This window comes from Mus caroli, unplaced genomic scaffold (assembly GCF_978045245.1).
Source record: "Mus caroli unplaced genomic scaffold, Mus_caroli_1 scaffold_4, whole genome shotgun sequence".
Taxonomy (NCBI): Eukaryota; Metazoa; Chordata; class Mammalia; order Rodentia; family Muridae; genus Mus; species Mus caroli.
The window spans coordinates 155,274,827-155,300,710 of NW_028227259.1; the positions used below are offsets into that span (position 1 = coordinate 155,274,827).

General features: G+C 43.4%; 1 protein-coding gene across 10 annotated transcripts in view; it reads right to left on the reverse strand.

Moving 5' to 3' along the window:
- The window catches only part of Stard13 (StAR related lipid transfer domain containing 13), a 199,974-nt gene that overhangs the window by 87,946 nt on the left and 86,144 nt on the right, over positions 1-25,884 (reverse strand). Inside the window, exon 1 of one of the 10 annotated variants that reach the window (XM_085837487.1) lies at positions 5,357-7,169. The exons of the other annotated variants lie outside the window; for them this stretch is intronic. The gene's annotated coding sequence lies outside the window, so the exon portion shown is untranslated. Of the gene's footprint in view, positions 1-5,356; positions 7,170-25,884 lie in introns of those variants that run through there. 10 annotated transcript variants of the gene reach the window in all.

Genomic DNA, 25,884 nt, shown 5'->3' on the forward strand with positions numbered 1-25,884 from the left:
GGACAGCTGGCCCCTTCTTGTTAAATGCAGACCAAGATGATGGGCCGTGTACACTCAGTGTTCAGCAACAGCACAGCCCTGATCTGGTGCAAAGTTGTTTCCAGTACCCCTGTGGTTCATCCTGATTCAACATGCAGAGACATTATGACAAAATGGCTTTACCTCTGCCAGCTATTCTGTGTAAAAAGAGATTAAGCGCAAGATTATAGAAAGCTTCCATAATTTACATAGTTTCTCCATTGTCGTTTAGCAAGTACATTCAAGTTTTCCTGTTTTAACCTCATTTGAGAGAGACCTTGGAGTAGTTAGACTCCCCATCTTTTGGCTGGAGAGATGGCTCAGTAGTTAAGTGCACATACAATGCTTGCAGAGAGCCAGAGTTCACTTCTCAGCACTTTCTACAAGCCTTACAACCACGTGTAAGTCGAACTCCAGGGTATCCTACACCCTCTCCTGGTTTCCTCAGGCACTTCACTCATGTGACATACAGATACATGTGCACAAGTATGCACACACATAAACAAGTACAAAAAGTAAAGTAAGTGTGATAGGTAGGACTGAGGTGGGGTCAGATCAGTAGGTTAACATTTTATTTAGATCTTTCTGTTGGAATATCAGATTTTCAGTCTTAAAGGGTCTATATGTTATTGCAATGGTCAAATAGTTCCAGACTCATGGATACCTGGATTGTCCTAAAATGTGTGCAATGGCAAAATACCACAAGGAACTGGTAGGGAACACTTGCTTTTTATTTATCCAACAAATGTAACTTGATCATCAACATTGTTGTTAGGAGAAACTACAGTGAGTGCCAGATAATCAAGGAACAGATGGTGTGTCAAGAAAGAACTCAAGGTAGCAGATACTGTATCAATAAAGAAAGACTAAGATAAAGACTGGATTCAAGCATACTAAGGAAATCAGGAACAAAGAAGTTCTATGGAGGAACTGTATGGTGAGAAGTCTTCAAAGACTAGTGATATTTAAAGTAGCTTTGGAATCTGAGGACAGCATTAAAATACAGTTCTCTACTGTTGGTTACCCCGGAAGTATAAATACCACTATTACCACATCAGTGTAATCTCTAATTGTATTCTTTCTCCTTAAATTCACAGACAAGAGTAGCTCCTACCCTTCTTTTTGCAGCAGATGGAAACCATCACAGAAATTCATAACTGGTAAAATATACAAAGAACAAATGGCCCCGTGGATGTCTGGCCACATTGGATGCATTGACAATACAATGGGGCATCATTGTAGGGACCAATAAAGAGACACCTAAGGCTCAGGGAACATCTCAGAAGAGTGAGCAGAGATGCTAAGAGCCAGAGGATGAGGATGTCTGCTTACCTGTGAAATCTCAAAAATATAGTCACTCAAACAAGATGTGACAACCCCAGGGAACATGCCAACATGGATGGGGATGTCCTACACCTAAATGAAGAGCTACAGACAACTGATGGGTCCTGAGAGGGGAGGACCAGTCTTTTCCAGGGATATACCCCCTGATGGGTCATCCAATTCTAAGCTGTCAGCCTCAAACAAATATAAATATGAGCAACACTAAATGAACTCATCAGGCTGTATTTGTGTGTGTGTGTGTGTGTGTGTGTGTGCATGCACATGAGTGAGTAACAATAATTAAAGACCAGGTTGTGAGTTTGAAAGGGAGTGAGAAAGATATGGGAGGAGCTGGAGAGGGAGTGGTGGAGATGATATAAATACAGTAGTCATGTATGAAACTCTCTCTCTCTCTCTCTCTCTCTCTCTCTCTCTCTCTCACACACACACACACACACACTCACACACACAAAACCTCACAGCAAAAAAGCACAATAATGCAAAAATACTGGAGTTCAGAAGCTGAAAGAACAGTCATAAAAGACTATTAGTATAAGACAAATGCTGTAAAAGTGAAGTAAAATTAAAAGTGTGAAAAAAAGAAGTATAGAAATAGTTTTTAAAAATCATGGTAGAGAAGGGGCTGGAAAGATTGCTTAGCAGTTAAGAGCACTGGCTGCTCCTCCAGAGGAACAGGGTTCAGTTCCCAGCAACCACATGGTAGCTCTGTAACTCCAGTTCCAGGGGGACCTAATGCCCTCTTCTGGCCTGCACAGGCTTCTACATGCATGTGACACACATAAACTCACCCACATATACCCATATACACATAAAAATAAAACAAAAGTGGAACTCTCCAAAACATCAGAGAGAAAATATTTTGTGGAACCTAGAACTGGAGGCCTCCAGTGGGGCTGATCGATGACTGGTGGTCCAAGCTGGATAGTTCTGGAAGAGATCGGGAGTACTGGAAGAGGCATAGATATCTTTTAGAAGATTGGAAGGTGGAGAGAAGCCTTTGAGCAATGGTAAGGTTCTATTAAAATAGGGTGAGGGGCAGGGGCAGAAGGAATATTCTAGAAAGAGGTTTAACACTTCTGTGCATATGGTGCCATTTGGTCTTCAAGACCACCTTATAGGGTAAGACAGTCTTTTACCCACAGTGCAGAAGCTGAGCTGTGGACACAGGGATCCACTGATGGCCTAAGGTCACGCTGTCAAGTGGGTGGCTCATAGGGTCATCAGAATTCCTGAATCCAGGGCTGCTGTGTGCCCTATGTTAGCTGAAGAATGCCCATGTTCTATGGACAGCTAAGCGGTGCAGGCAGTGGGCACAGGGAGGTCTCATGCTTGACTTCTTTAGCACCAGTGAGCTACTTATCACTTCAAAGAAAAATGCTTTAAAACAGAGCACACTAATGCCTGATATATCCAATGCTTCATATTTTATATGCAGCCACTTTTAATGAAACATTTAAAAAAGAGAATGCATACATTTACCTGAAGATAAACATATATATTTATACATTCTGCATAGTATATACGTGGGTCTGTAAAATGGACAAAGACATTAGGCATCTTAATCGGCACTGACACCTAGATTCTTTGTATTCTGAGGCTTATCGTGCCAATATTAACCCGATTTCTAAAACTTCAGTGCTAATTAAGAAAGTGACGAGTTTTTCACAATGCTGGAAACCTTGACAAGGAAATGAAAGAAGATGTTCACATGGGGGAAAAGATGAGGTGCTCCTCCCCAAAGGAGCAGGAGGTGCTCCCCCTCCATCCCTGGAGGAGCAGGCAATGAAAAACAAAGGTGATACCATATATGATCATTGAATTTTGTTTCTCGTGATTCAGTTTTTCAGCATTGTAAGAAGTTCAGTCTACAGAAATGAAGGCAATTTCACAAATATATATTGAAAACTAACGGTCTGTTGACATTTGATGTTTCTCCGAGAGAGATAGCTAGAATCACTCACTCTGCTTACAAGCAATGAAATTTATTTATAACTGTTCTTTCTGCAATGTGACAATTGTGACTAAAACCTATAGTGCCTGAATGCTCTTGACCTTGACACGAAATTTAAACATCCCTATGAGATCTGACATGGGGGTGAAAATCAGCCTGGCATTCCTCCATGTGACATGCATGTTAGCACATGGGGACTCAGCTCAGGCAAGACATACTGGCTGGCTAGATCAGAAAGGGCCCAGGGACCCCTCCCTTATTGGAGGAACTGCAGGTAATTGAAGGCTGCTGGGTGAAGGGGACCCACTTCCCTTTGGGGATATGGCCCCTGGAAGGTTGCCTCTGCCCCAGTGAATGTTCGCACACCCATGTGCACATGGGAAGGACTAATTGAACTTGGGTTACTAATAACAAAAACAAAACTTATCAGAGAACATAAAGCTGGGTGGGAGGTGGGGGCACAAGGGAGCCTGGATCAACACACATTCAAAGAATAAGAAAAATATCAAAACAGAGCAAAACACCCTGGCTGGCACGAATCCTGCCCTCATACAGACACAGATATAGAGATCAACAACAGAATGGCCCAGTATTTCCCAAAGAGCATCATACATCCGTCTTTAACCCCATTTTATGTCCAGCTTCCACGGAGCCCCACCTACTGACATTTTCTTCCTTTGATTTTTATTTATTTATTTTTTTTTTGGATATGCACTGCAGGACACAGACCCTAGAGAGGAGATAGTGAGGACAGACCTTTAGTTGCTGGTTTCCCCAAAAGGTCATACATTAATGCGGCATTTATTACTAAGTGTGTGGGAAGGGTCCTGTTGAAAGCCTGTGACTTCAGCACTGTATACCACATCACTGAAGGTGCTCAGAACCCAAAGGAGAGCATGGTGTTGGGGGATCGGAAAGAGCTCAGCACCCCTCCCCCCCATAGCTGTCCTTACATCCACCAGTGCGCCCCCTCCGTATAAATGAAATCAGTCAGTGAGGGTGTTTGTAAAATGCATGAAACAGTTGTCTTCTAGGCGCTGGTGGAAGATAAATGGTTCCAGACATTGGACTGTGGCCATTTTCCCACACACGCTACAGAGCTCTGACATCCATATTGGGCCATAACCCTGAGTGTGTCTGCCTCTGCCAGTTTGCAGCTGGTGTCTCCATTCCTGGTTTACACTAGAGAGCCAGCTTACAAAGGCACACAAGTCCTCCCCCAACCCCCCGTGTAGGTTAAAAAGGAGTTGCCTTCCTTCCTCGGCATTTTTTTTTTTTTTTTTTTGGCTACAGTCACTATTTTGATCTCCCACTGGAATTAGACAAATCCATGCCTAATAAAACACACAGCATCTGACAACGACTATGAACCATTTGGAGGTAACAAACGGCCTCCCAGAAACATACGATCCAGCTTCGCTTGAAAATGAAGATTCTGAAAATGTACCACACATAAACAGCAGGATTATTTCCCGAGTCGGTCTGTGTTCTGCAAAAAAGACCCAGAAACAGCTGCCTTCACAAGCCGGTGCCACACCAACTGTGTGATTCGGAAGGTCCATCAGAAGTTTAAATATCTACCCGTATGCTGAGCAAACCAACAGGATTTTCTGTCAGTCCCATTAATCTGAAAGGTGAGCCATTGCCACACTAAATTATTTGAGAAAAGATATAAACACTCTTGTTTACAGCTCCAGAAGCTTAAAAAAAAAAAAAAAACCAGGAAAAAAAGAGGAAGAAAGAAGAAAAAAAGAGATGGGAAGGTGGGATGGAAGGAAAGACAAAAGTCTCTGTCTGTAACCTGAGATCTGAAAAGTAAAATAGATCATTCTATAGCCTTCAGATGTCTTTAAAATGAGTTATGGGACCACAAGTGCTGCTGTGAGTGTCAAATCAAGTTCTTGTCAAAAGAACGTTCTCCTCAGGGTCAGATCTACCGGAGAAGCAAACTTCATATGCGCGTAACAAATCCTGCAGCCCAGATAGGGAGCTACACTCTCTTTCCTCCACCACAGCCTCTTCTTCTAAGGAATGCAAACTTACTTTGTCTGAAAATGTCCTTAGGCTGCGCTGTTCCCTTGGAACAGGACCAGTCTCTTCTTCATCTCCTTCTCTGCTGCCTTGAGAACTGCTGCTCAGAAACGGACAGATGGTGGCCCTGGCTCTCACTGCTTCCTCTTCGTTATCTCTGCCAGCTAATATTTCCTCTGTGCTTAGCTGTTGTCTGTGAGACGGGCCCACATCACTCTAGCCTGATCAATGGAGTGCCTAGTTTGAGGTTGGCTTTGGCCCCGCCTTCCAGCTCTAAGAGAGAGGGAAAAAAAAAAAGAAAACTCACAGCTGGATTTTTTTTTTTTTTTAATAAATCTGCTCTTTCAAAACTGGCTCGGCAACTCTGCACATACCAATGGGTAATGGTGCCAGTCTGTCATCAGCCAAGAGTGTGTTGCTTATCGGGGTCCCCTGCCATCGGGTCCAGCAGGCACCTCACCTGACCAATAGCATGCAAGTTAGCCTGAAACTTCACAGGAATGAGGGGAAGCATTTCAAAGCTTAACCTTTCCCCAAGTATTGTGAGCCTCAAAAGATGTGAACACACACACACACACACACACACACACACGGGGGGGGGGGAGTAGAATAACCTGTGACATGTTCATATCGTGAAAAAATATAATTCCAAAGATAAAATGGGAAAAGGGGAATAGATTAAAATTGGACATTGCAACATGGACACATACATAATTTTCTATCCCAAATCCAAGTCATTGCTCACACCCAGTGATCTTATGTCTCTGAGCAGAGTGTTTGCTGCTGGTATTTACACCGTCAGTGAAGTTGTCGGGTCAAGAGAACACATGGCCAGATGAATTGCTGTCAGGTACAGTTAGCAGGGGTGGCCACACAGAGACAAGACATTTAAATTCTGTAGGAGTCCCCAGTCAGAAGATCTGAGTTTGAGTTAGTATTTTTTTTTCCAAAAAAAGAATCATTTATGTTTTCAGATTATAATCTAATTAAATCATTTCCTCTTTCCTCCCTCCTGAACCTCCATGGTCTCCTTCAAATTTATGGCCTTTTAAAAATTGTTGTTACATTTGTGTGTGTGTGTTCTGAAATACATTAACGCACTTACTCCATTGGTATAATGTCACGTGTATATCTATGCTCTTACGGCTGACCATTTGGTATGGGATAAGTACAAACTTCCACAGCTCAGGCTGAGAAATCATTTTAGAGGGGGCAGAAAGACCGGAAGAGCCAGGGAACAGCAAGTCTGCTGTGAGATTTGTCTCCTAGTCATGTCAGAGGCTACACCTATAAAGTTGCATCAAGAGGCTGCCTTAAATGTGAGCCAAACAAGCACATAGCATAGACATGCAAATGTGGAAGGGAGCCTCAACCTAGATAAGGAACTATAGGCAACTATAGGATGCCAAGGGCCAGATGAACAGTCTTCCCCAAGACGAACACACCAATTTGTTATCGAGTCTCAGCTTTATTTTTCGTATCTGCAAACATGAAAGGCTTGAAGTAATTGCCAGTAATCACACAGGCAGCCGTAAAGTTAGATGATGAGAGAACACTTTGTTGTTACAGCCGAACTTTCATATTGTCCTCTTTCAATAAGGGATTTTTAAATCAATGCAAATATTTTGTCTGGCAAAGGGTGGTAGCAAATTAACTGTCACAGGAGGTGATAGAGAGAGGGGAAGATTAAAGGGTTGTGGGGATAATGTTCAGGTTTCAACATGTGACTTCTACATGAAGAAAATACACAGCAAACTCTGGGTATGAACAGTGAACTTAAATATGCATGTGTATGCCTCAGGACAACATTTCTTAGGCACTATCCATATATATACATATACATATATATAATACTTATATAATATAATCTTTATTTTTAAATTTTTATTTTTTAATTTTTATTTTTTGGAGAAAACATCTCTCGTTGACCTGGAATCTCCCAAGTAGACTAGGCTACCTGGCCAATAGGTCCCAGAGATCTACATATCTCTGCTTCCCCCATGCTGGGATTAAAAATGGATACCATGCCCAGATTTTTTAACATGGGTTCTGGGACTTGAAGTTAGGTCCTCGTGATTGCAAGTCCAGTACTTTTATCAACTGAGTCATTTTCCTGGCCCTGGGTAATACACTTTTGGTACCTCAGTTTTCCTTCAATCCTCCTCAGTGGAATCTTGGAGCCATTGTGTCTGGGAAGCCCAGTATAGGCAGAGATACACATCTGGTCCTGGGTGTACTCAACATCAGGTTAGATAGAGGCCTCTGACTCTAAGCATTGGAGTGTGGGCTACTGCAAAGATTTTGGCTTGAAGCTAGAATACCAGCTACTTCAAGTAGGCTAAGTAGCTTCTTCACTGGAAAGGAAGAAGATAAGATTTGTCCCTAGATCCCTGATCTGATCCACTCTCTCCTCATCCCAGTCCCTCCCTTTCCCACTTCCTCTTGGAGAAAGTCATCCAGCTGACTGGGACTGAGTCAAGAACCAGGGTGTTTGTAAACATCCCTTGAATGGAAACACATGTGCCTTTTGGGTAAATGCCCCTAAATGGAGTTGCAAGCCCTTGCTTGTTGTGGCTAGCAAGAAGCAAGTTTCTGAGTCAAGGGGTCCCTCCTACACCAGGGCTGTGTGTTGGAAATCTGGCTGCACAGCTGTGTATTCCAGGCTAAGAGGAAGCAGAGGAAATAGATAGAGGGGTTCCTGCTGCCTACCCTGTATGGCACCTCACTCCAACTCTGTCTGTGTTCTTGTCCAAAGACCTTGGGAGGGCTGGAGAGATGGCTCAGCCCTTAAGAACACTAGCTAGTTGCTCTTCCAGAGGTCCTGAGTTCAATTCCCAGGAACCACATGTTGGGTCACAATCATCTGTAATGGGAATCTGATGACCTCTTCTGGTGTTTTTGAAGACAACAACAACGTACTCACATATAAAATAAATAAATAAATCTTTTAAAAAAAAGATGTTGGGAAGCTCCACATCTACTTTTATCAGAACCCAAAATGTGTCTGTCTTGCTCCTCATCTGAAGGGCTACTCTCATCTAGAATAAGAGAATTTTCTGACCGATACCTCTCTACTGTTACAACGTACAAAGCACATATACTACTCACCACTGAAGATGGATGCCTCCAGCTTTCAACAACAGCCAGTTCACAAGGACATATGCTGCTACCCAGTATCTTTGCACAGTGCTGTTTCAGATTTTAAAGTACTTGTATATGTTTTTCATGAGATATCCTGGGTATGGGACCCAAGTCTAAATACAAATTTCACTTATGTCTCATATACACATCATACTCGTGGCCTGTATTTTTTATGTAATCCTTCTGATAGTTTTGTGCTGGAGACAAAGTTTCACGGTGTGGAACTTTTTATCATTGGCACTGAAGAGTGTTCAGATTTTGGATGTCTGAATTACAGATGTTGAACTGCTGCTATCCAAAAGCAAGATATGGGAACATTGAGGGATAGAAAGAGAGCAGAGAGGGCTGAGGAGAGACAGCGACTCTGGTGGGGAACAGGAGAACCCAGAAGTCATTTATGCTTGATAGAGAAGGAAGGACCAGAAGGAGGGGCTGGGGTGAAGTCACAGGAAGCAAGGCAAGTCCTGTGACTCTGGACAAGTGACTTGTGATATCTGTGAGTGGGATAACAACAGTGGCCCTGGAAGGGCTGTTGCACATGATAAGTAGGCTACTATACAGAAAGGGCTTGCAACGGAGCTTGGCCGACACTTCCAATACCTGTTGTTCGCCACACCACTAGCAGCATCTTGAAAACATTACTTAGGACCAAAAAGACTGAATTGGATTCAAGCTATATTTTTTACAAACCTAAGAATTCTCTATAGGAACAGCTGATTGCAGTGCTTGCTGGTAACTATCTTTAAATGTCTGAACACCTGCAATCTCAAGTTACGTTAGTCTTACTTAGGGTACAGGGCACATCTAACCAAGGGTTCCAAGTTGGCAACTCATTCTATAGTTGGAAATCTGTACTCGATAGGAGGGTGTTGCCAGTATTGCTGTTACCATCTCCCTATAAACAGCTCCCTCCTCCCCTTTTCTCCCTCCCCCATACAACCAGATTCAGAGCTTCAGAAATGGATTTTGATGGGCAGAAAGCTTGACTATTAGAGTGTGCTGAGCAGAACTGGAGTATTCAGATTATTGACTAGCTAAAAATACTGCAGTGTAGTGGGTTGGCCTAATGCCACTTGTATTCTAATGCTAATTTTGGGCCCCCAAAGACCAGTGAGTCTGCATGCATGTAGGCACTGAGTAACCTTGCCCCCAAGTCATTTCTAATTGGTAAATAAAGATGCCAACAGCCAATATCTGGGCAGAAGAGACACTGGTAGGGTTTAGGATACACGGGTTTGGTGGCAGAGGAGATGACAAGGAGAAACCTCCATTGGTTAAGAGGAGGAAGAAGAAGCCACCATGGGTTAGGTGAGCCACAAAAACATAGCCCTGAGGACTGGCTGGAAGGAGTTAAGAGCAGCCCAGATGAAACAGTAAATAATAAGTATAACTCAGGGTTATCGATAGGAAAATGGATTCGAACAACATGGAGGGTAGGCAGTTGCCTGGCTAGTGTGCTGTTTAAGGCTTATTGTAAGTATAAAGGCTGTGTGTGTCTTTCATCCGGGAATTTAAATACCAAAGGTGGGGTAGAAACCTCTGGCTGACATTAAATAATTCTACACACTGCAATGTGAAAGTCCAGGGAAATCTTTGCCTGTTTGATGGTCACCATCATGACTTTGTCTAATGGTCTTTGCCCAGCCCTGAGGTCCAAGGGACTCTGCTTGCTTGAGATCCTGTCTACCAGGGTAATAGAATCTGCTGCTGGGATCTCGGTGTTGGCCTCCAGCTGTGGTTGAAACATCTAAAAGGAAAGCAAACAGCTGGGGCATCTTCAAGTCTGTACACAGTTCATAGGAACTGATTTGGTATGTGTTTATTTATGAATTTACCAGTGATGGTGATCCAGCCCAGGACCTCACATGGCCCTATAATGAGCTATAACAGTCCCGGTTGCTTAAGTACTGTTTGAATCAGCCCACGGTGGTAGCTCATGGGAAACCGAGGTGGGGTTGCTACAGGTTCCAGACCAGCAAGGCTACAAAGTGAGTTTCAGGGCAGCCTGGGCTACAAAGAGAGCTCTAGACTAGCCTGCACTATAGAGTAAGATCCTGTGTCAAGCAAACGAGTGAAGTCATTGTATGTGTGGAGGGATTTGGACCTGTTGGGTATCTGTATGATTTGGTGGTGAGGTTTCCAAGGGAGTAGCTGACCCTTACCACTTCTTCATGGCCAGCTGTGTGAGACGAGGTTGGTCACTTTAGGTCATTACTAGACAGAAGGGACATGAAACCCACATGATATTGAAGAGACCAGGAAAAGTTCCAGTTTGCTTGACCAGAGAGCCCAAAGAGGTGGTGTTAATTTTGATCACAATTAGATTTTTAGATGCTAAGTAATTAGTGAATGAGAAATAAAACAAATGCTAGAAATATAACACACATCACTGTTACAGTCTATGGGTATAATTAAATGTAAAGATATATAGTTCTCCTATAGGATGGAGTGTTCATTTTTAATGAGTTATTTTTTTATCTTCAAAGAACATCAGGCACATTTAAAAAAACTGATAAAACAATATTTGAAATATTTCTTTAGAATGTCTTAAAATGAAAATTATACCTGCAATGTTCAAAAATTCAAAATAACACTCATTTTAAATTCTCAACACCTCGGAATACAGACTAAAAATTTAACAGACCATTTTTATTATTTACAACTACTAATTGCATCGTTTCCCCCAAATGAATTTGGTATGTCTTGAATTTGTTACACATAAGCACACAGCTGAGTCTCGATATCCCATATAAACACACATATTTTATGCATGTAAAATATATACGTATATACACATTCACACATATATAACCATGTTATATGCCTATAAAAGAATTCTTTCCAACCTAAATGGGATCTGGTGGGGGTTTTTTTTGTTTTTGGGTTTTTGTTTTTGTTTTTGTTTTTATTGTTCTCAGCCTTATTCTGTTTTTTGAAAAAATGTATCTCCGAGTTTTTCAGATAAAAAAATAAGCGAGCTCACAGCTTAGATCTGTGGATACTAAGCACCTACCCTAGTCTGAAGTGTGGGTCTTGGAGATCCAGGCCAAGGAGGTAGTGTTGCTCCCCAATGCCATTAGAAACAGGCCTGTGCCTCTGTGGAGTGGGATCCCACCTGAAGCTGGTAATCTAACACTTGTGCTGTTCTCCAGTTGACCCATCTCCTAGTGGGTCAGACAGTGACTGAGGGAGTACTCAGATGCATACACAAGCACCCGTCAGTTCATTTACTCTCCATACGTGACATGCTGTCTTCTACTGTCACAAGTCCTGTGAAGGCCAAGAACTGTGATGACTGAAAGCTGGGGTGCGCCAGAGACCGGCACCCCATGCTTCTTTACCTAGGCTGGTGGGAATGTGCACAGGTGGCACCTGGGAGACTTCCCATACTCTCCAGGATCTTGAAAGCTATCTTCAGGTCGCAGATTGTGGTTCTTAGGGTCTCAGAACCAGGTGTGTTACCAGACACATTTCGGTAGCATACCATGCATGTCATGGAACGTTCAAAACCAAGCAAAGCCATGCCAACAGAGTGCTCCAAAGACCAGCTCCCTAGATCCCACGGTCAGTGTTTTACCTTCCTCGACTCATAAAACAAGCTTTCCCATCCTTCCTGTTACTAAATTTCTTTCTTTCTCAATGCTGTTTTGTGTCTCTGCAGGACATTCCATTGGACACATATGTCTTCTATTATAATATATGTGTAAAAGTCCACAAACTACACAGTGTAAGCTGGCTTAGAGTACCCAGAAAGAAAGGGGGCAACATGTTGAAAATAATCTTGTCAGCAAAATGCCAACTGCTTTGGGTAGTGGTACAGTGTCTTAGGTTTCTGTTGCTGAGATAAAACGCTATGAACAAAAGCAATCCCGGGAGGAGAGTGTCTATTTCACCTTACAGCTTGTAAATCCATTACTGAGGGAAGCCAGGGCAAGAACCTAGAGGCAGGAACGTGATCAGAGGCCATGGAAGAATGCTGCCCACTGGCTTGTTCCCCATGACTTGCTTAGAATACTTTCCCACACAACTCAGGACCTCTTGCCTTGGTGTGACTCTGTCCACAGTGGGCTAGGCCCTCCTACATCAGTCATCGATCATGAAAACACACCACAGACAAACCTAGTGGCGGCATTTTCTCAACTATGACTTCTTTCCCTCCAAACGACTCTAGCTTGAATCAACTAAACTAACTAGTATATATGGAAAGTCAGAAAATGAAACTCTGTGGTACACAAATGACTTCATGGGGCTGAAGAGATGGCTCAACAGTTAAAAGCACAGGCTGCTCTTCCAGAAGACCTGAGTTCAGTTGCTAGTACCCACACCATGGTTCAAAACTGTCTGTAACTTCAGTTTCTGGGGATCCAACGTCCTCTTCTGGCCTCCTCAGGCACTGCATGCATATAATATAGATCCATCCATACATATATACATACAGGCAGCCAAACATTCATATACATGAAATTAATATAAAAAGTTTTTCCATTTCAAAAGACCCTAAAGTATATATAATGATTAAAAACAAACAAACAAATAAACAAACAAACAAACAAACACACAGAATCTGTCTATCAAGTCAGCTTTTACACATCTGGTGCTCCATGGAGCTGGCTTTTCATTTTTTTTTAGGTGCCTCATAGTAGGGAGTGCACTTGGAGCTCTGGCATTCAGCCATGCAGAACAGGGAAAATCCACAGCGAGGCAGAAAGTGTAAATTCCCTGCTTGGGCAAGCCAGTGTCATGTGTTTAAGGCAAAGCCAGGATCAGCCCCTCCTGGAACCTGCACCCTTCCCTTCATGTACAATCACCCCAGTTCTAACTCTGTCTACTCCTCTCCTCCCTTACTGTGTAGTGACCCAGGACTTGTAAGAATTGAATTTTATATCCCTTCAAGATTTTAATAGGGATATCCTTTATCTTGGGCAGAGAAAGACAAATTCTGCTACCACCTCAAGCACAGGGCCTGCTTTAGCTAACATGCCAATGAAGCTTCAGTTAAGAAAGAACAAAGACTGGTCACATGGTGCAGGGTGCTCCCTGGGCAAGCTGGGCCCTTTCCATTGCTGGGAACACTGACTGATTTATTGCTTCACCTAGTTTCCTAAAGAGCCTTTGACTTTTGACTTCTGGTTGAGGGTTAGGCTCAAGCACTGGATTGTGTAAAGAAGTTTCTAGATTTTTTTAAAAGAAAATCTACTTTTAAATTTAGAGAAGCCTTCAGATTCCATAGAAGATTCTGAAAATCAAGCAAGCATCTCTCACAAACAAACAAGCAAACAACAACAACAAAAAAGCACATTTCTCATGTGGCAGTTTATATGTAGCTGCTTTCTAACAATAGTGCTCTCCGATTTGATTGAAACCAACTTGAAAATCAAAGCTGAAGGCATGTACATACAGCAGATCTAGGAATCCCAGGCTCCTGAAACTTGTGTTTCTTATTTAGCTGCGAAGCGTGGGTGGCCATGAGCGTTCCTGGCAGCTATAAGGCATTTGCTAATGTATTTGACTTTAGTGTTGTTAATCACACTTATCAACACAGGCAAGCTGTGCTGGCCACAAAAGATTAGCTTCTCTCCTGTAATGCCCTAGTAGTTCAAAGGCAGAACATCAGCGCTGAGTGACAGAAGCATCTGTGTGCTCCCACGACCCTCCAGTGACTTCAGAACATACCACAAGCTTTAGCTTTTTTCTTTTCCATAACTTTGCACACACTCTTTCCTTCTGCTATAATGGCTAAGGCCGCAGAGCTTGAAAGCTTAAAAAATGAGTTGTGTTTCTGAACACCTCAGAGAGTTTGAGTTCCAAGGTGGTCCTCACTGTCAGGAGCCAGAGATCCGCTCAGAGAAGTAGGAGCCTCCAGCAGGGTAGAGCCTTGTTTGCAGGGGAACAAGACTACTGTAAAGCCTTTTTTTTTTTTTTAATGAAGCATTGGGGTTTTGACTGTAGACTTTCCCCTTGAGACACATAGGCTATTGCTTCTTGCAAATCAGTACTGTTTATAATGACTTAAAAACACTTTGCCCAGCTCAAAGGACAGCAGGCAGGGAATACAGTCACAGAGCGAGTGTTCTGGAGAAAGAGAAAAGACACTCAGCAGGGCACCTGCCGATCTGGCCACCTGACTCTTGCTTTCACAGAAGGATTCCTGGGTTCACAGCATAACCTGCTTGTCCCAGACTGGCCTACCTTCACTAGACATGGTTTAGATCAGAATTCTAAAAGATCTGTATAGTAGAGGTTTTGTCTGTGCTGGTAGGATCCTTGGGAGATGATGGGACTCTTGAGGGGTGCAGCCTAGTTGGAGGATGTTACATCACTGTGGACACATCCTTGAGGGAGACTCCTTTTTCTCTTTTGGGCCTCCCATGTGTCATGAGGAGAGAAGTTTGCCCCAAAACCAATGTATCTGCTCTTTGTAAGCCAGCAATGAAAGACATTGTTACACACGCTGGAATTAGAGCTGGAGAAATGGCTCAGCAGTTAAGAGCTAATGTTGCAAAGGACCTGAGTTCAGTTCCCAGTACCCACATGGTAACTCAACCATCTGTAACTCTGATTCCATGGGATATGACTCCCTCTTCTAGTCCCCCTGAGCACCACATGCACATTATGCACAGACATACACATGAATAAAATAAAAAATGAAATCTTTACAAGAACACAGAGGAGAGGATTTCCTGTTACCTGTATTTTGCTGAAACTAATAAAAACTTTAAGTGTTTCAAGACGGAAACCAAAGACTAGACCCTTCTGAGTCTCAGACCATCAGCTCCACATGAGTACCTTGTTTATGTTCAGGGAGCACTAACAGATGCAGAGCATTTCCAGGGCATCTTCTGCTGCCCTTTTCTGGTCCCACTTCTGTTTATTTCTATGGTGTTCCTGTTTTCCTGCATCTTCATAGATCTGCATTACAGATAAAGAAGGGAGAAGGCAGCCATCTGTGCCTTCTCCATACATATATAAATAGCAAGGCCCTAAAAATTCTCAGCCCATTGAAATTCTTAGCAACCAGCAAAATGTTCTGCGCTCTTCTTTGGTAATGGATAACATCACAGGGAAAACGCCTTTGGTACTCTAAAAAACAACAACAACAAAAAAACCAAACCAAACAAACAAAAAAACACAGCCCCTGTTCTATCTGCTATAATTTGTTCCTTGTTCCCAGGCCGAGTCTTCCTAAGACGGGATTAATTTCATGTTGGTCACTGGCCTGTGAAACACTGATAAATTAAATGATTGGTAAATACAATAACTTTCATAGGAAACAGGGGAGAGGAAACCATTTTCTTCTTGGGATTACTAGAGAATCTCATTTCTGAAAACAGGCTGTAGATTAATTAAGTTCAGATCTGATAGCTTATTTAAAAAAAAAAAAAACCCTTGGTGGAAGTCATCCAGCTTGTCCTTGATTACACAGAACTTACTGGCAGCGTTGAGAGTCTGGAGTGAGATATTAAGTTATCTGAGGACAGAAGTTCAGAAGGTGCCTGGCAACATTGAGCTCTGACCCTGCCTTCTCGGCTGTGATGTTTCACGTTGCTATCATACAGCAAAGGTGAAGACAGCCCAGACATTTCAAGAGCTGTGGTCCCTGTCTTTCAAAATTCCATCTAGAAAAGTTAACAGTGTAGTTCTCAGTCTCCTCACTTATGCTTACATCCGTCCTTCACAAGTACGGGCAATGTTCCTTGTGTATTCCCCACAAAGGGGGGTAGCGGTAATGCTTTCGTCATGTAAGTTGGAGTGAATGAGTTCACACATCTAAGCACTTAGAGAGTGCCTGGGGATATCAGATAGTGATTAGATGTGCACCAGTAATTTTCTTAGAGTTAAAAATTTTATAGATTTCAAGTTTGCTCAGTGATGTCCATAGAGACAGTTGAGCTAAAGTGTGCCACCCCCCAGCCCCCCACACACACATAGGCTTGGTTGACCACACCATATTTCTCTGGGGAAATATGATTGTGTGATCCAACGTCAATTTGAGTTCCTGGTAGGGAGAAATCAATGGTTATATTCGATAATATATATAGTCCTAAAGCAGAGGATGTTGGTTGACCAGTTGTCTGAATGTAACCTAGAAACTATGGATGGAAACAAAGGTGAATAATATTGTTTGCTCATGGAGTGGAGATAATGCTTTAAGCTTTCTAGGTTTTCATTTCTGTGTTTTGCAGACACCATCATTTTTTTTTCCCCTCTGACTTAGATCTTGGAAACAGTTCTATATTTTTATATTTTCTATTATGACAGGCCAAGTTATGGTTCAGTAACAAATAAGTCCCAAATCTTAGCAGCTAACACAATGAGAGCATACTTCTCCGTATGTTCACCAAAGACTGGCGGTAGAACATGGCCCATCTTAGTCCTTCATAGGTCATCAAACTTGGGAGGGAGGAGGAGCATTGGGGTTTGCAAGCTGTGCCCCAAGACCGGTTCAGCCACCTGTTCTCAGTAAGCCAATTAAAAAAAGAAAGAAGGAGGAGGAGGAGGAGGAGAAGGAGGAGAAGAAAGAGAAGGAGAAGAAAGAGAGAGAGAGAAAGAGAGAGACTTATTCAATGTAGCCATATTGGAAAGCATGACAAAGAAATTCAGAAAATTCCCCAAATCCATTCTAAAGTGAAATTACAGTTTAAATGGAGGCCAAGGATAAACACGTCTAATCAAGGTGTGGTCCCATCCCCCATTGACCTATCCTTGTCTGGGCTCTAGTCTCATCTGTTTCAGGAAAGTAAGTTCCCTCTGGCAGGGGCCTTTTTCTTCTCCCATCAGGAGATTCCTGGGGAAATTCCCATTTGTTTTGGATTCCATTTTTTCAATAGACAGATAGAATGAGAGATGCAAGTATCTCTTTAGACTGTCTTCATTCCTTCCAGGCTGACTACAGCTGTGGAAACAGACTTCATCTTAGTAGCCTCAGTAACAATGAGAATGGAACACAGCAGTTATACACAAGCTCTTAGATCTCTGGATGAGAACTCACTCACTCACTTCTATTTTTAACAGTCAGAGTCACAGGGCCATCCCAAAACCAATCTTGCCACAGTCCAAGGAAAGTTGTAGAGCCAGCTTGACTATAACTGCTCCTTCAGGAAATTATAGTACCACAGACTGTAATACAGTGTATATAAAATGTAAAGCACCATCCTGTCTGTCCATTTCTGTCTTTCTGAGTTAAGTGTAAAGATGTAGTTTATTGGACCTTTGATTTTTCGGGTAGACAGCTACTCAAGCTATTTGTTCTCCAAATTTCATTTGTTCAATACTTGGCCCCCAGAGTAGCAGTGTTGGGTGGTGAAAGAAGTGGGGGCTGAAGGGGTAGATTAATCCACCAATGAGCCAGTGGGTTAACTGGCTGTGAGACCCTTGCCAGAATTCCACCATGCTGACCTCCCAGATCAATCTTCCAGCCATCAGAGCTATGAGAAAAGACATTAAGGGGCTGATGAGATGTCTGTGTGGTTAAGAGCACTGGCTGCTCTTACAGAGGACCTGGGTTCAGTTCCCAGCATCCATACGGTAGCTCACAACCATCTTTAATTCTAGTTCTAAGAGATCTGACACCTTCTTCTGGGCTCCCCAGATACTAGGCACACGCGCGCGCACACACACACACACACACACACACACACACACACACACACACGGTACACAGGCTTCTATGCAGGTAAACATACAGGCACATACAATTGAAATAAATAAAAGAGGATGGCTTCTGATGCATGTGGGATGCCAGCATTCCATTATTCAAACAACTTTATCAACAGCAGAGTTGCTCGACATCTTATTCTTGCCTGATGCTAAGGAAGAACACTTCATTTTAAATTTCAGATAAGCTTTCAATCACAACCAGCATCAAACAGTTAACTTGAGCCTTTAATCTCATTTTAAGTTTGAAGTGGCCATGAAGGAAGGAGGCAAGCAGAGGAAGTGAGGATGCTGTAGGTGGACTTCCACCCTGAACACGAGATGTATGGGCTACAGAGAATGTACAGAGTTTAAGAGCACTGGCTGCTTTCCCTTAAGACCTGGGCATTCTCTTTCAAACGATGCTCTTCCAGAGGACCCGAGTTCAGTTTCCAGTGCCCACCGGACAACTGCTTTTAACTCCAGTTCCAAGAGACCCCATGCCCTCTTCTGGCCTCCAAGGATACCTGAGCGCATGCACAGACACACAGACACACAGACACACAGACGTGAAAAAGATGAGATGCAACACCTCACCCTGACCGTTTACCAAGGATAAGCACCCCATGGGATAGCAGTCAACTTCAAAGAAACCTTCACTAAATGCCCGGGTACAGAGGACATTGCGAACATCATCACTTGTCAGAATATAGCCTAATGGGCCACATGAAGTCCAAGACCCATCCTCAGAAAGAAACAGGCTCTTTATTAACTAACTTTATCATACAGTGAATAGGCAGCAGTGGTGCAGAATTCACTGCTCTGTGTGTGTGTTAGAATTGCCAAAAAGAAAGAGAGAGAGAGAGAGAGAGAGAGAGAGAGAGAGAGAGAGAGAGAGAGGAAAAAAAGAAAGAAAAAAGGAAAAAAGAAAAAAAAAGAAAGAAAAAAGAACATTTGATTTGGATGCCTAAGGATATGAAGGATTTTGCCGGGTGGGTTAAGTGGTGGAAGGGTGGAGTTACTCAAGCAAAGGAAACATAAAAGCGAGGCACAGAAGCATGAAGAGGCAAGGGAGTCCTCATGGAAAATCACTGTACGCTGGGGGTGGGATTCAGGCGTCGGGGAAGGGTGGGGCTCTCTCTGCATAATGATTCTTCACATATTTCTTGACAAGGGCTTGTGATTTTTTTTTCAGCTTAGTTCAGGTGAAGCATTCAGCCTACAAATCTATTAAAATAGCAGGTATTTCAAAGACCTCACCAACCTTGGGCAAAATGAATTCACAATGCAGTTGACTTGAAATGATAAGGTGACGTTACAATTAAATTGCTTTGATGAAATAAGACTCTTTATTGTTCTGTATGGCTGCTCTAGTGAAAGTATTTGGTAAAGTTATAACTGCATGAGGAGAGGGTAAAGGCTCAGAGGGAAGAGGCATTTGTTGCCAGGACTGGAAACTGTTAGGTTTAGAACCCTAGACAAATGGCAGAGGGGCCTACTTAACATATCAAAGCAGAGCCTTCCAGGTTCTCCCAGCATCCTCCACTCCCTCCCAGGTACAGGGTCATCCTGGCTGGCTAGTGTGCTCTCCATCCCCTGCCCTGAATTCTCCAGCCCATTGGGCTGGGCTGCCCTTCCTTCAGCTTCCCTTCCCTATATAATCCAACCATTTTGGTTACCTAGTCTCTTTTTGTACCTTTGGGCCTCCTGGCTGCTGGTTCCCCTCTCTCTCCTCTCTCTTTTCCCTTCCCCCCCTCTCCTCGAATGGCTCAGGGTTATGTCTACTTTAGACCCTCCCAGATGTTCCCGCCCTCTTCCATGTCAACAATGAACCATCTCCTCCACCATGCCTCGCTCGGATCAGGCACATCCCTTTCCTTTTTTATTCTTTCAGAACCCACATGAGATGAACGGGGAGGAGGAGAGCTCGGACTCCTGCAAGCTACCCTCTGCCCTTCACATGCTACACTCTGTGACACACAGGCCCCAAAACCCATAGGCACACAAATAAAAGTCAAAATAAATATAGAGCCTGCAGAAGTTGACCACTAGGTAGTGATCTGCCAAAGGCAAACATGAATTTGATTCCTGTCACTCTTCTTCCCTTTGCCTTTAACACAAATGCAATTACTTATCCTTAATTGAAATACCAACAAAGAATGTTATTTCTGCGATTGCCTAATTCCACACCAAGGTCCAACGCGTTTGAATGTGAGATTTCAACAGTTCTGCTGCATGTCCACTAGAGGCCTGTGAAGAGCTTCCCCCCCAACCCCGAGTCTCATAACCAAACCAGCCAAAACAGAAACAAATGAGAAATCTTGATTCAATACTGATAAGAGTCAGATCAAATTTACATGTCTCCTCACAGTCAAGGTCATACACAGGAATAAAACAAACAAGATTCAGTACTCTTTCCAAACTCCACAGTACTTAGTTATAAACATTACAAAACAAGGGAAGAAAAAAAAAAAGGCAGTGTTGAAAGCTAAGTTTCGAAAGGTTCAGCCACAATTCCAGAAGGCTGGCAGGCTCTGGCAAACTTTGCCTAAGCAGACGCTAGACTAGAAATTGCTTGCCTAATGAGCTTCCCGGTCCTCCAGTGCATTCTGAATTCAAAAGACATACAAGAGATGGGGCCCTGGGCCCACGGGAAAGTAAACAGAATAGCAATCTAAGACAGATGGTCTGGAAAGGGACTTCTTAAATAGCGACAACACGGCAGTAAACAGAGGTCAGTGAGCTACAGCCCAGGAGTGCCAAGAAGACATGGACTGAATGGTCCCTGAGGTGAAGGACGATCAATTGCAGGAGGGGACTGACTGCGTGACCTAGACAAAGTGCTTACCATGTTTGCCAGGCGAGCACAGCTTGCTGGGCTGTGCATATGGGGGAAATTACTAGAAGAAATGAGGTGCCCAGTGACAGTCCGCAGGCAGCCTTGCTACCAGCTCCCCAAACAGGGCCTTCTCAGTGACTCCTCGACAAACAAAACAAAAACCAGGGACTCCTAAGCACCCCATGCACAGGAGGCTGCGAGTCTCTTTGCAGAAGTGGCCTGCTTTCCACTAGGCTCAGTTAATTAGCAGGAGAGTCGGACAGAGTGGAAAGAAAGAGCCTTTTGTTTGGAGAACCTGTGAAAATATCCCCTCAGAAGCCTGTAACTTTCCCTACAGATCACCCTGGCCCTGAGGACAAGCCCCGGTACCAGAAGGCACTGCTGTCCCCCCACACAGCCCACATTCAAAAGGCAGTTAGTTCTCTTTGTTGTCCCCAGGGAGTCAAGCCTTAATGGGTTTACAATGTGCTGGCTCTTTTGGAGAGTGTCTGCTGCCAGAATCAGGGCAGAGAGAACCCCAGTGAGTGCCACAGATGTTGAGGTGACCCTGCCTGCACTCTAAGGGAAGCAGCATTCACCCCAGGCCTTGAGAACCCCTGCAAGAGCGCCCTGAGAGGTCACGGGATCTGAAAGTGAATCTGCCATTATTTTGAGCAGATGGCCGAAGACCTGGAGACTTCATTCTTCAGACAGGACTGTGAGCATCAGTGTCCCCAAATCAATCCCAGGTGAGAAGAGTCACCGCTGTTGTGACATCACGACATCACCCTGTGTTGCCAGTTAATCTTGCTGTCAAAGAGTGACCCCTCTATCTCAAACCTCTCAGTGTAGGCAGAGAATAGCCTGGGCACGTTCTTCTCACTTTGACTGAAAGGAGACCAGGGTGTGGCCCATCTAGGGGAGCTGTTTGAAAGACTCTGTGGCAATCCCCACCAGCCTAAGCTCTGCCTCCAGAATCACTCTTTCCACCTTCTCTTATTTCAGAAAAATCTTCATTTTTAAACCAAGACACTCAGATAGTTCGTGCTTTTGGGAGTAGAGATTTCATAATCTTTTTAAAGCTATAGTCACGCTCTCCCACCCCCACTTTACAACATCCTTCTGGTCAAGGGTTGCTCTTTGATGCACAGAATTCCCTCTTGCTGAAATCTCAGCCTATTTCCTGTTACTCTCATGTTGATTCATCTGTATTCTCTCCTGTCAAGAATGGTTTATTTGTCCATTAGGATACCCAAGGTCAGCCTCTGCTCATCTGCTCCCAGACTGTACCCTTATGTACAGTTGTTAATGTGCCAGCTGCATACCGTGGCGCTTTGTCTCTGCTTATATCATGGCTGTGTGACGCTAGAATCTGGCAAAGAGTTCCAGAACCACAAAAGGAAAAGACAGGCAAACTCTCAGTGCTGCGAGCACTTAAGGAAGAGGAAAAAAATGAAAACAAACAAACAAAAGAACCAAAAACCAAACCCCATGTATTTCCTACTGGGGAGACTGCAACACTGACTTAGAAAGATACAAGGAGGTTGAGCCATACAGAGGATGAGCTGCTGGGTTAAAGGAAAGACTTTCATCCCAAGAAACCCCTTGAGTGGTCATCCTATCCCCAGAACCATCAAAGACAGGGACAGTAATGGGAAGCCATTGGTAGCACACTACTCAAGAACAGGGGAGACAAGACTCAGTGGTGCCACAGCACCAGTGGCTGAGAGGACATCACAGCCTAAGGAGTTCTACAGAGTCTCATAGGATGCCCCCTGGCAGGCTTCACTGCCAATGCCAATGTTTGGATATTGGGAGGCTGGCTGTTGTAAAGACCGGAGGAAGGAGGAACAGACATGGGGAGAGTGCCTGTTGGCTTTAAAGAACTTACCATAAGCAACTTCCACCATTCTCCCCTCATCCCATCCATCCATTCTGTCAGGCACTGAACTCTGTGTTGGACCACAGAAAGGAAAGTGATTCATTCCTTAGAACAGCCCTGACTGCGTGACCACCTGGGACTCATGGCTTTTTCAGACTCCTAGCTCTGTGGAGTTTTTCTGTTTTGTTTTTGTTTTTTGTTTGTTTCTTGAGATTTCTGAATTTTTAAAAAAGATTTATTTATTTTATGTATACAAGTACACTGTAGCTGTACAGATGGTTGTGAGCCATTATGTGGTTGCTGAGAATTGAACTCAGGATCTCTGCTCATTCCAGTGCCTCTGGCTCCACCCCGCTCCCTCAGACTCAAAGATTTATTGTTATATGTTAAGTATACTGTAGCTGTCTTCAGACACACCAGAAGAGGGCGTCAGATCTCATTACAGATGGTTGTGAGCCATCACGTGGTTGTTGGGATTTGAACTGAGGACCTTTGAAAGAGCATTAGGTAGTCTTAACTGAGGAGCCATCTCACCAGCCCCCGAGATTTCTGAATTTTATCTGAAACAATCCCCCAGCTCCAGGTCTTCTCAGCACATCTCACTCCCCACCAGATGTCTTCCAAGAAAGGCCCTCATGGAGGATGAACATTTAACAGAAAAAAAAAAAAAGATTAACAACGATCACACTAAGTCATTATAATAAGATTATATGGCATCTGTGCTTGCTTCTGAATTTTCCCTTTGTTATTTTTGGACTGCAGTTAGCCAATTGAACCTAAGCAATTAAAATCAAGGAAAGGAGGCCTCTGCTCTATCACACAGATCACAGGCTAGTGTATTCAATCAACTATACACACCCTATGGCAGGCTGGATAGAAGCACTTGGTTAATAACATTGATTGATTGACTGATTGATTGCTCCTGCCACCATACACTAGAAACAACAAGGCAGGTGGAACTTGGTGCACAAGGTTGGGGCATTGCAAATAATCTGAGTTCATCCTCGGGTTTATATGTTTATATGCACCCGTGGCTTCCAAGTCCGCGTACTCAGAGACGAAAAGGGGGCGAGCCTGGTTCATCTGAAGTGCTCTTTCAAGCAGCAGTTTCTGAACACCTGCTCCCTGCCATGAACACCAACACTGCTCCTGTCATGTGCTGACTTTCTGGTCTCCATTGTTCTTCATGTGTTCTGAATTTATTCTTCTGAGAGAATGCTCTTGAGGACCCAGAAACTGGGGACCCTGGGGACTCAGCTATCCTTCAATGTCTACCAGTCTTCCTCCTGGTAGCCAGGCATCATCAAAACTCCCCACACTGTCTTCTCTCTCCATGGGGATTTCCCAAAAGCTTTAGTAACTCACCAGCCTTCTCACATCCATGACTGACCGGCCATGGATTTAACATTGGCAAAATAATTACTTGATATCTACCAACCTTATGTGAGTTTTGTTAAAACTAGCTATGAAGTTAGAAATTTTCAATTAGAAAAAAAAATGAGAGCCCAGTTTCATAAAAACCATTTTCCATAAAGATAGGTAAAATATTGCGATCTTACCATCACATGAGTTCTCTTTGCATAAACCAACTTACCTAATAGGACATACCAGCTTCCTAGGTATAACGTGAGAGCAATAATTTGTCAGCCCATGGCTAGGCTCCATCAGGTCTGAAGAAGAGCATGCTTCATACCCACACTGACATGGGAGCCTTCTGTATGACAGCTTTTCACAGTGGTCATGTTCTCTGACCCTTCCTATTCACTTCCTCTACTACAGAAATGAACACACTACTTATTTCAAGACTGGTAAGCTTGTATTTCTTGTTTGCTTGCTTTGGTTGAGACAGGGTCTTTCTGTGTAACTCCAGCTGCCCTGGAACTCATAGAAATCCATCTGCCTCTGCCTCCCGAGTGCTGGGATCAAACGTGTGTGCTACCACACCTGGCTAACTTGTAAGGATTGATTTACTTTTTTTTTTTTTTTTTTACCTTTACTTTTCTACAATCTAAACATTTTAGTGATTGCTGCAAGAATCACAGGGAGGAAGAAAGCTGAGCAAACGTCTTCCTTAGGTCTCAAAGAGAATCTCAAAGTAGATCGATTTAAACAGAAATGGGGAAACTTGAAGGCTGAAGAGATGGCTCAGTGGTTAAGAACACTGGCTACTCTTCCAGAGGGCCTGAGATCAATTCCCAGCACCCACATGGCAGCACACTACAGTTTTAGGGGATCCAACACCCTCACATAGACATACACGTAAGTAAAATACCAATACATGTGAAATTCAATACTTTTTTTTTTTAATTTAATGATGACATTTAAACCCTCCATTCCCTAAACGGGCACCAGGGCACTTGGGGCACGGTGGAAAACCCACAGGGTGCCATGGGATATTTTAAACTTTGAGAGTTTTACAGTCACACCAGGATGCTGTCAGATACTGGCAAACTGAATCCAAAGTAGTTAGCACTTCTGACTCGAGACCCTCTCCCTTGACAGTCCTTTTGCAGAGGCCATGCCTGGAGAAGGCAGATGCAACATGAAAATCAACATGCAATGGAGAATGAGACCGGTAGCAGCCAATCAGCAACAGAGAATGGGACCGGCAGCAGCCAATCAGCTTCCAGTTTCTGATGGGACCCCCCCACAGCATCCTACCTGTGTTCAAACTCTAATGCAGGGAGATGTTTATTAGTAATTAATAAACCCTTCCCCATATCTATGTGCTATAACCTTGAGATTCATCCAGTCATGGATGGGAAACACTCAGGAAAATGATTTTGCCTGTTTGGAATATGTACAGGCATTCTTCTTGTGCTTATTTTAGCATGATAGCTACTTACACAGCATTTATTCTACATTAAGTATTAAAGCCATCTAGAGACTAAGAGCCAATGTGCATAGGGTTCTAGACAAATGTTACCCTATTTAATACCAGAAACCCGAGGTTTGAAAATCTGCAAGGGGTTCTATGGCTAACTACATTGTTTTCTTCTGATTTAAGGGTGATTTAAAGAAATCGCTATGGTTTTAGGACATAAATACATAGTGACTTAACCCTAT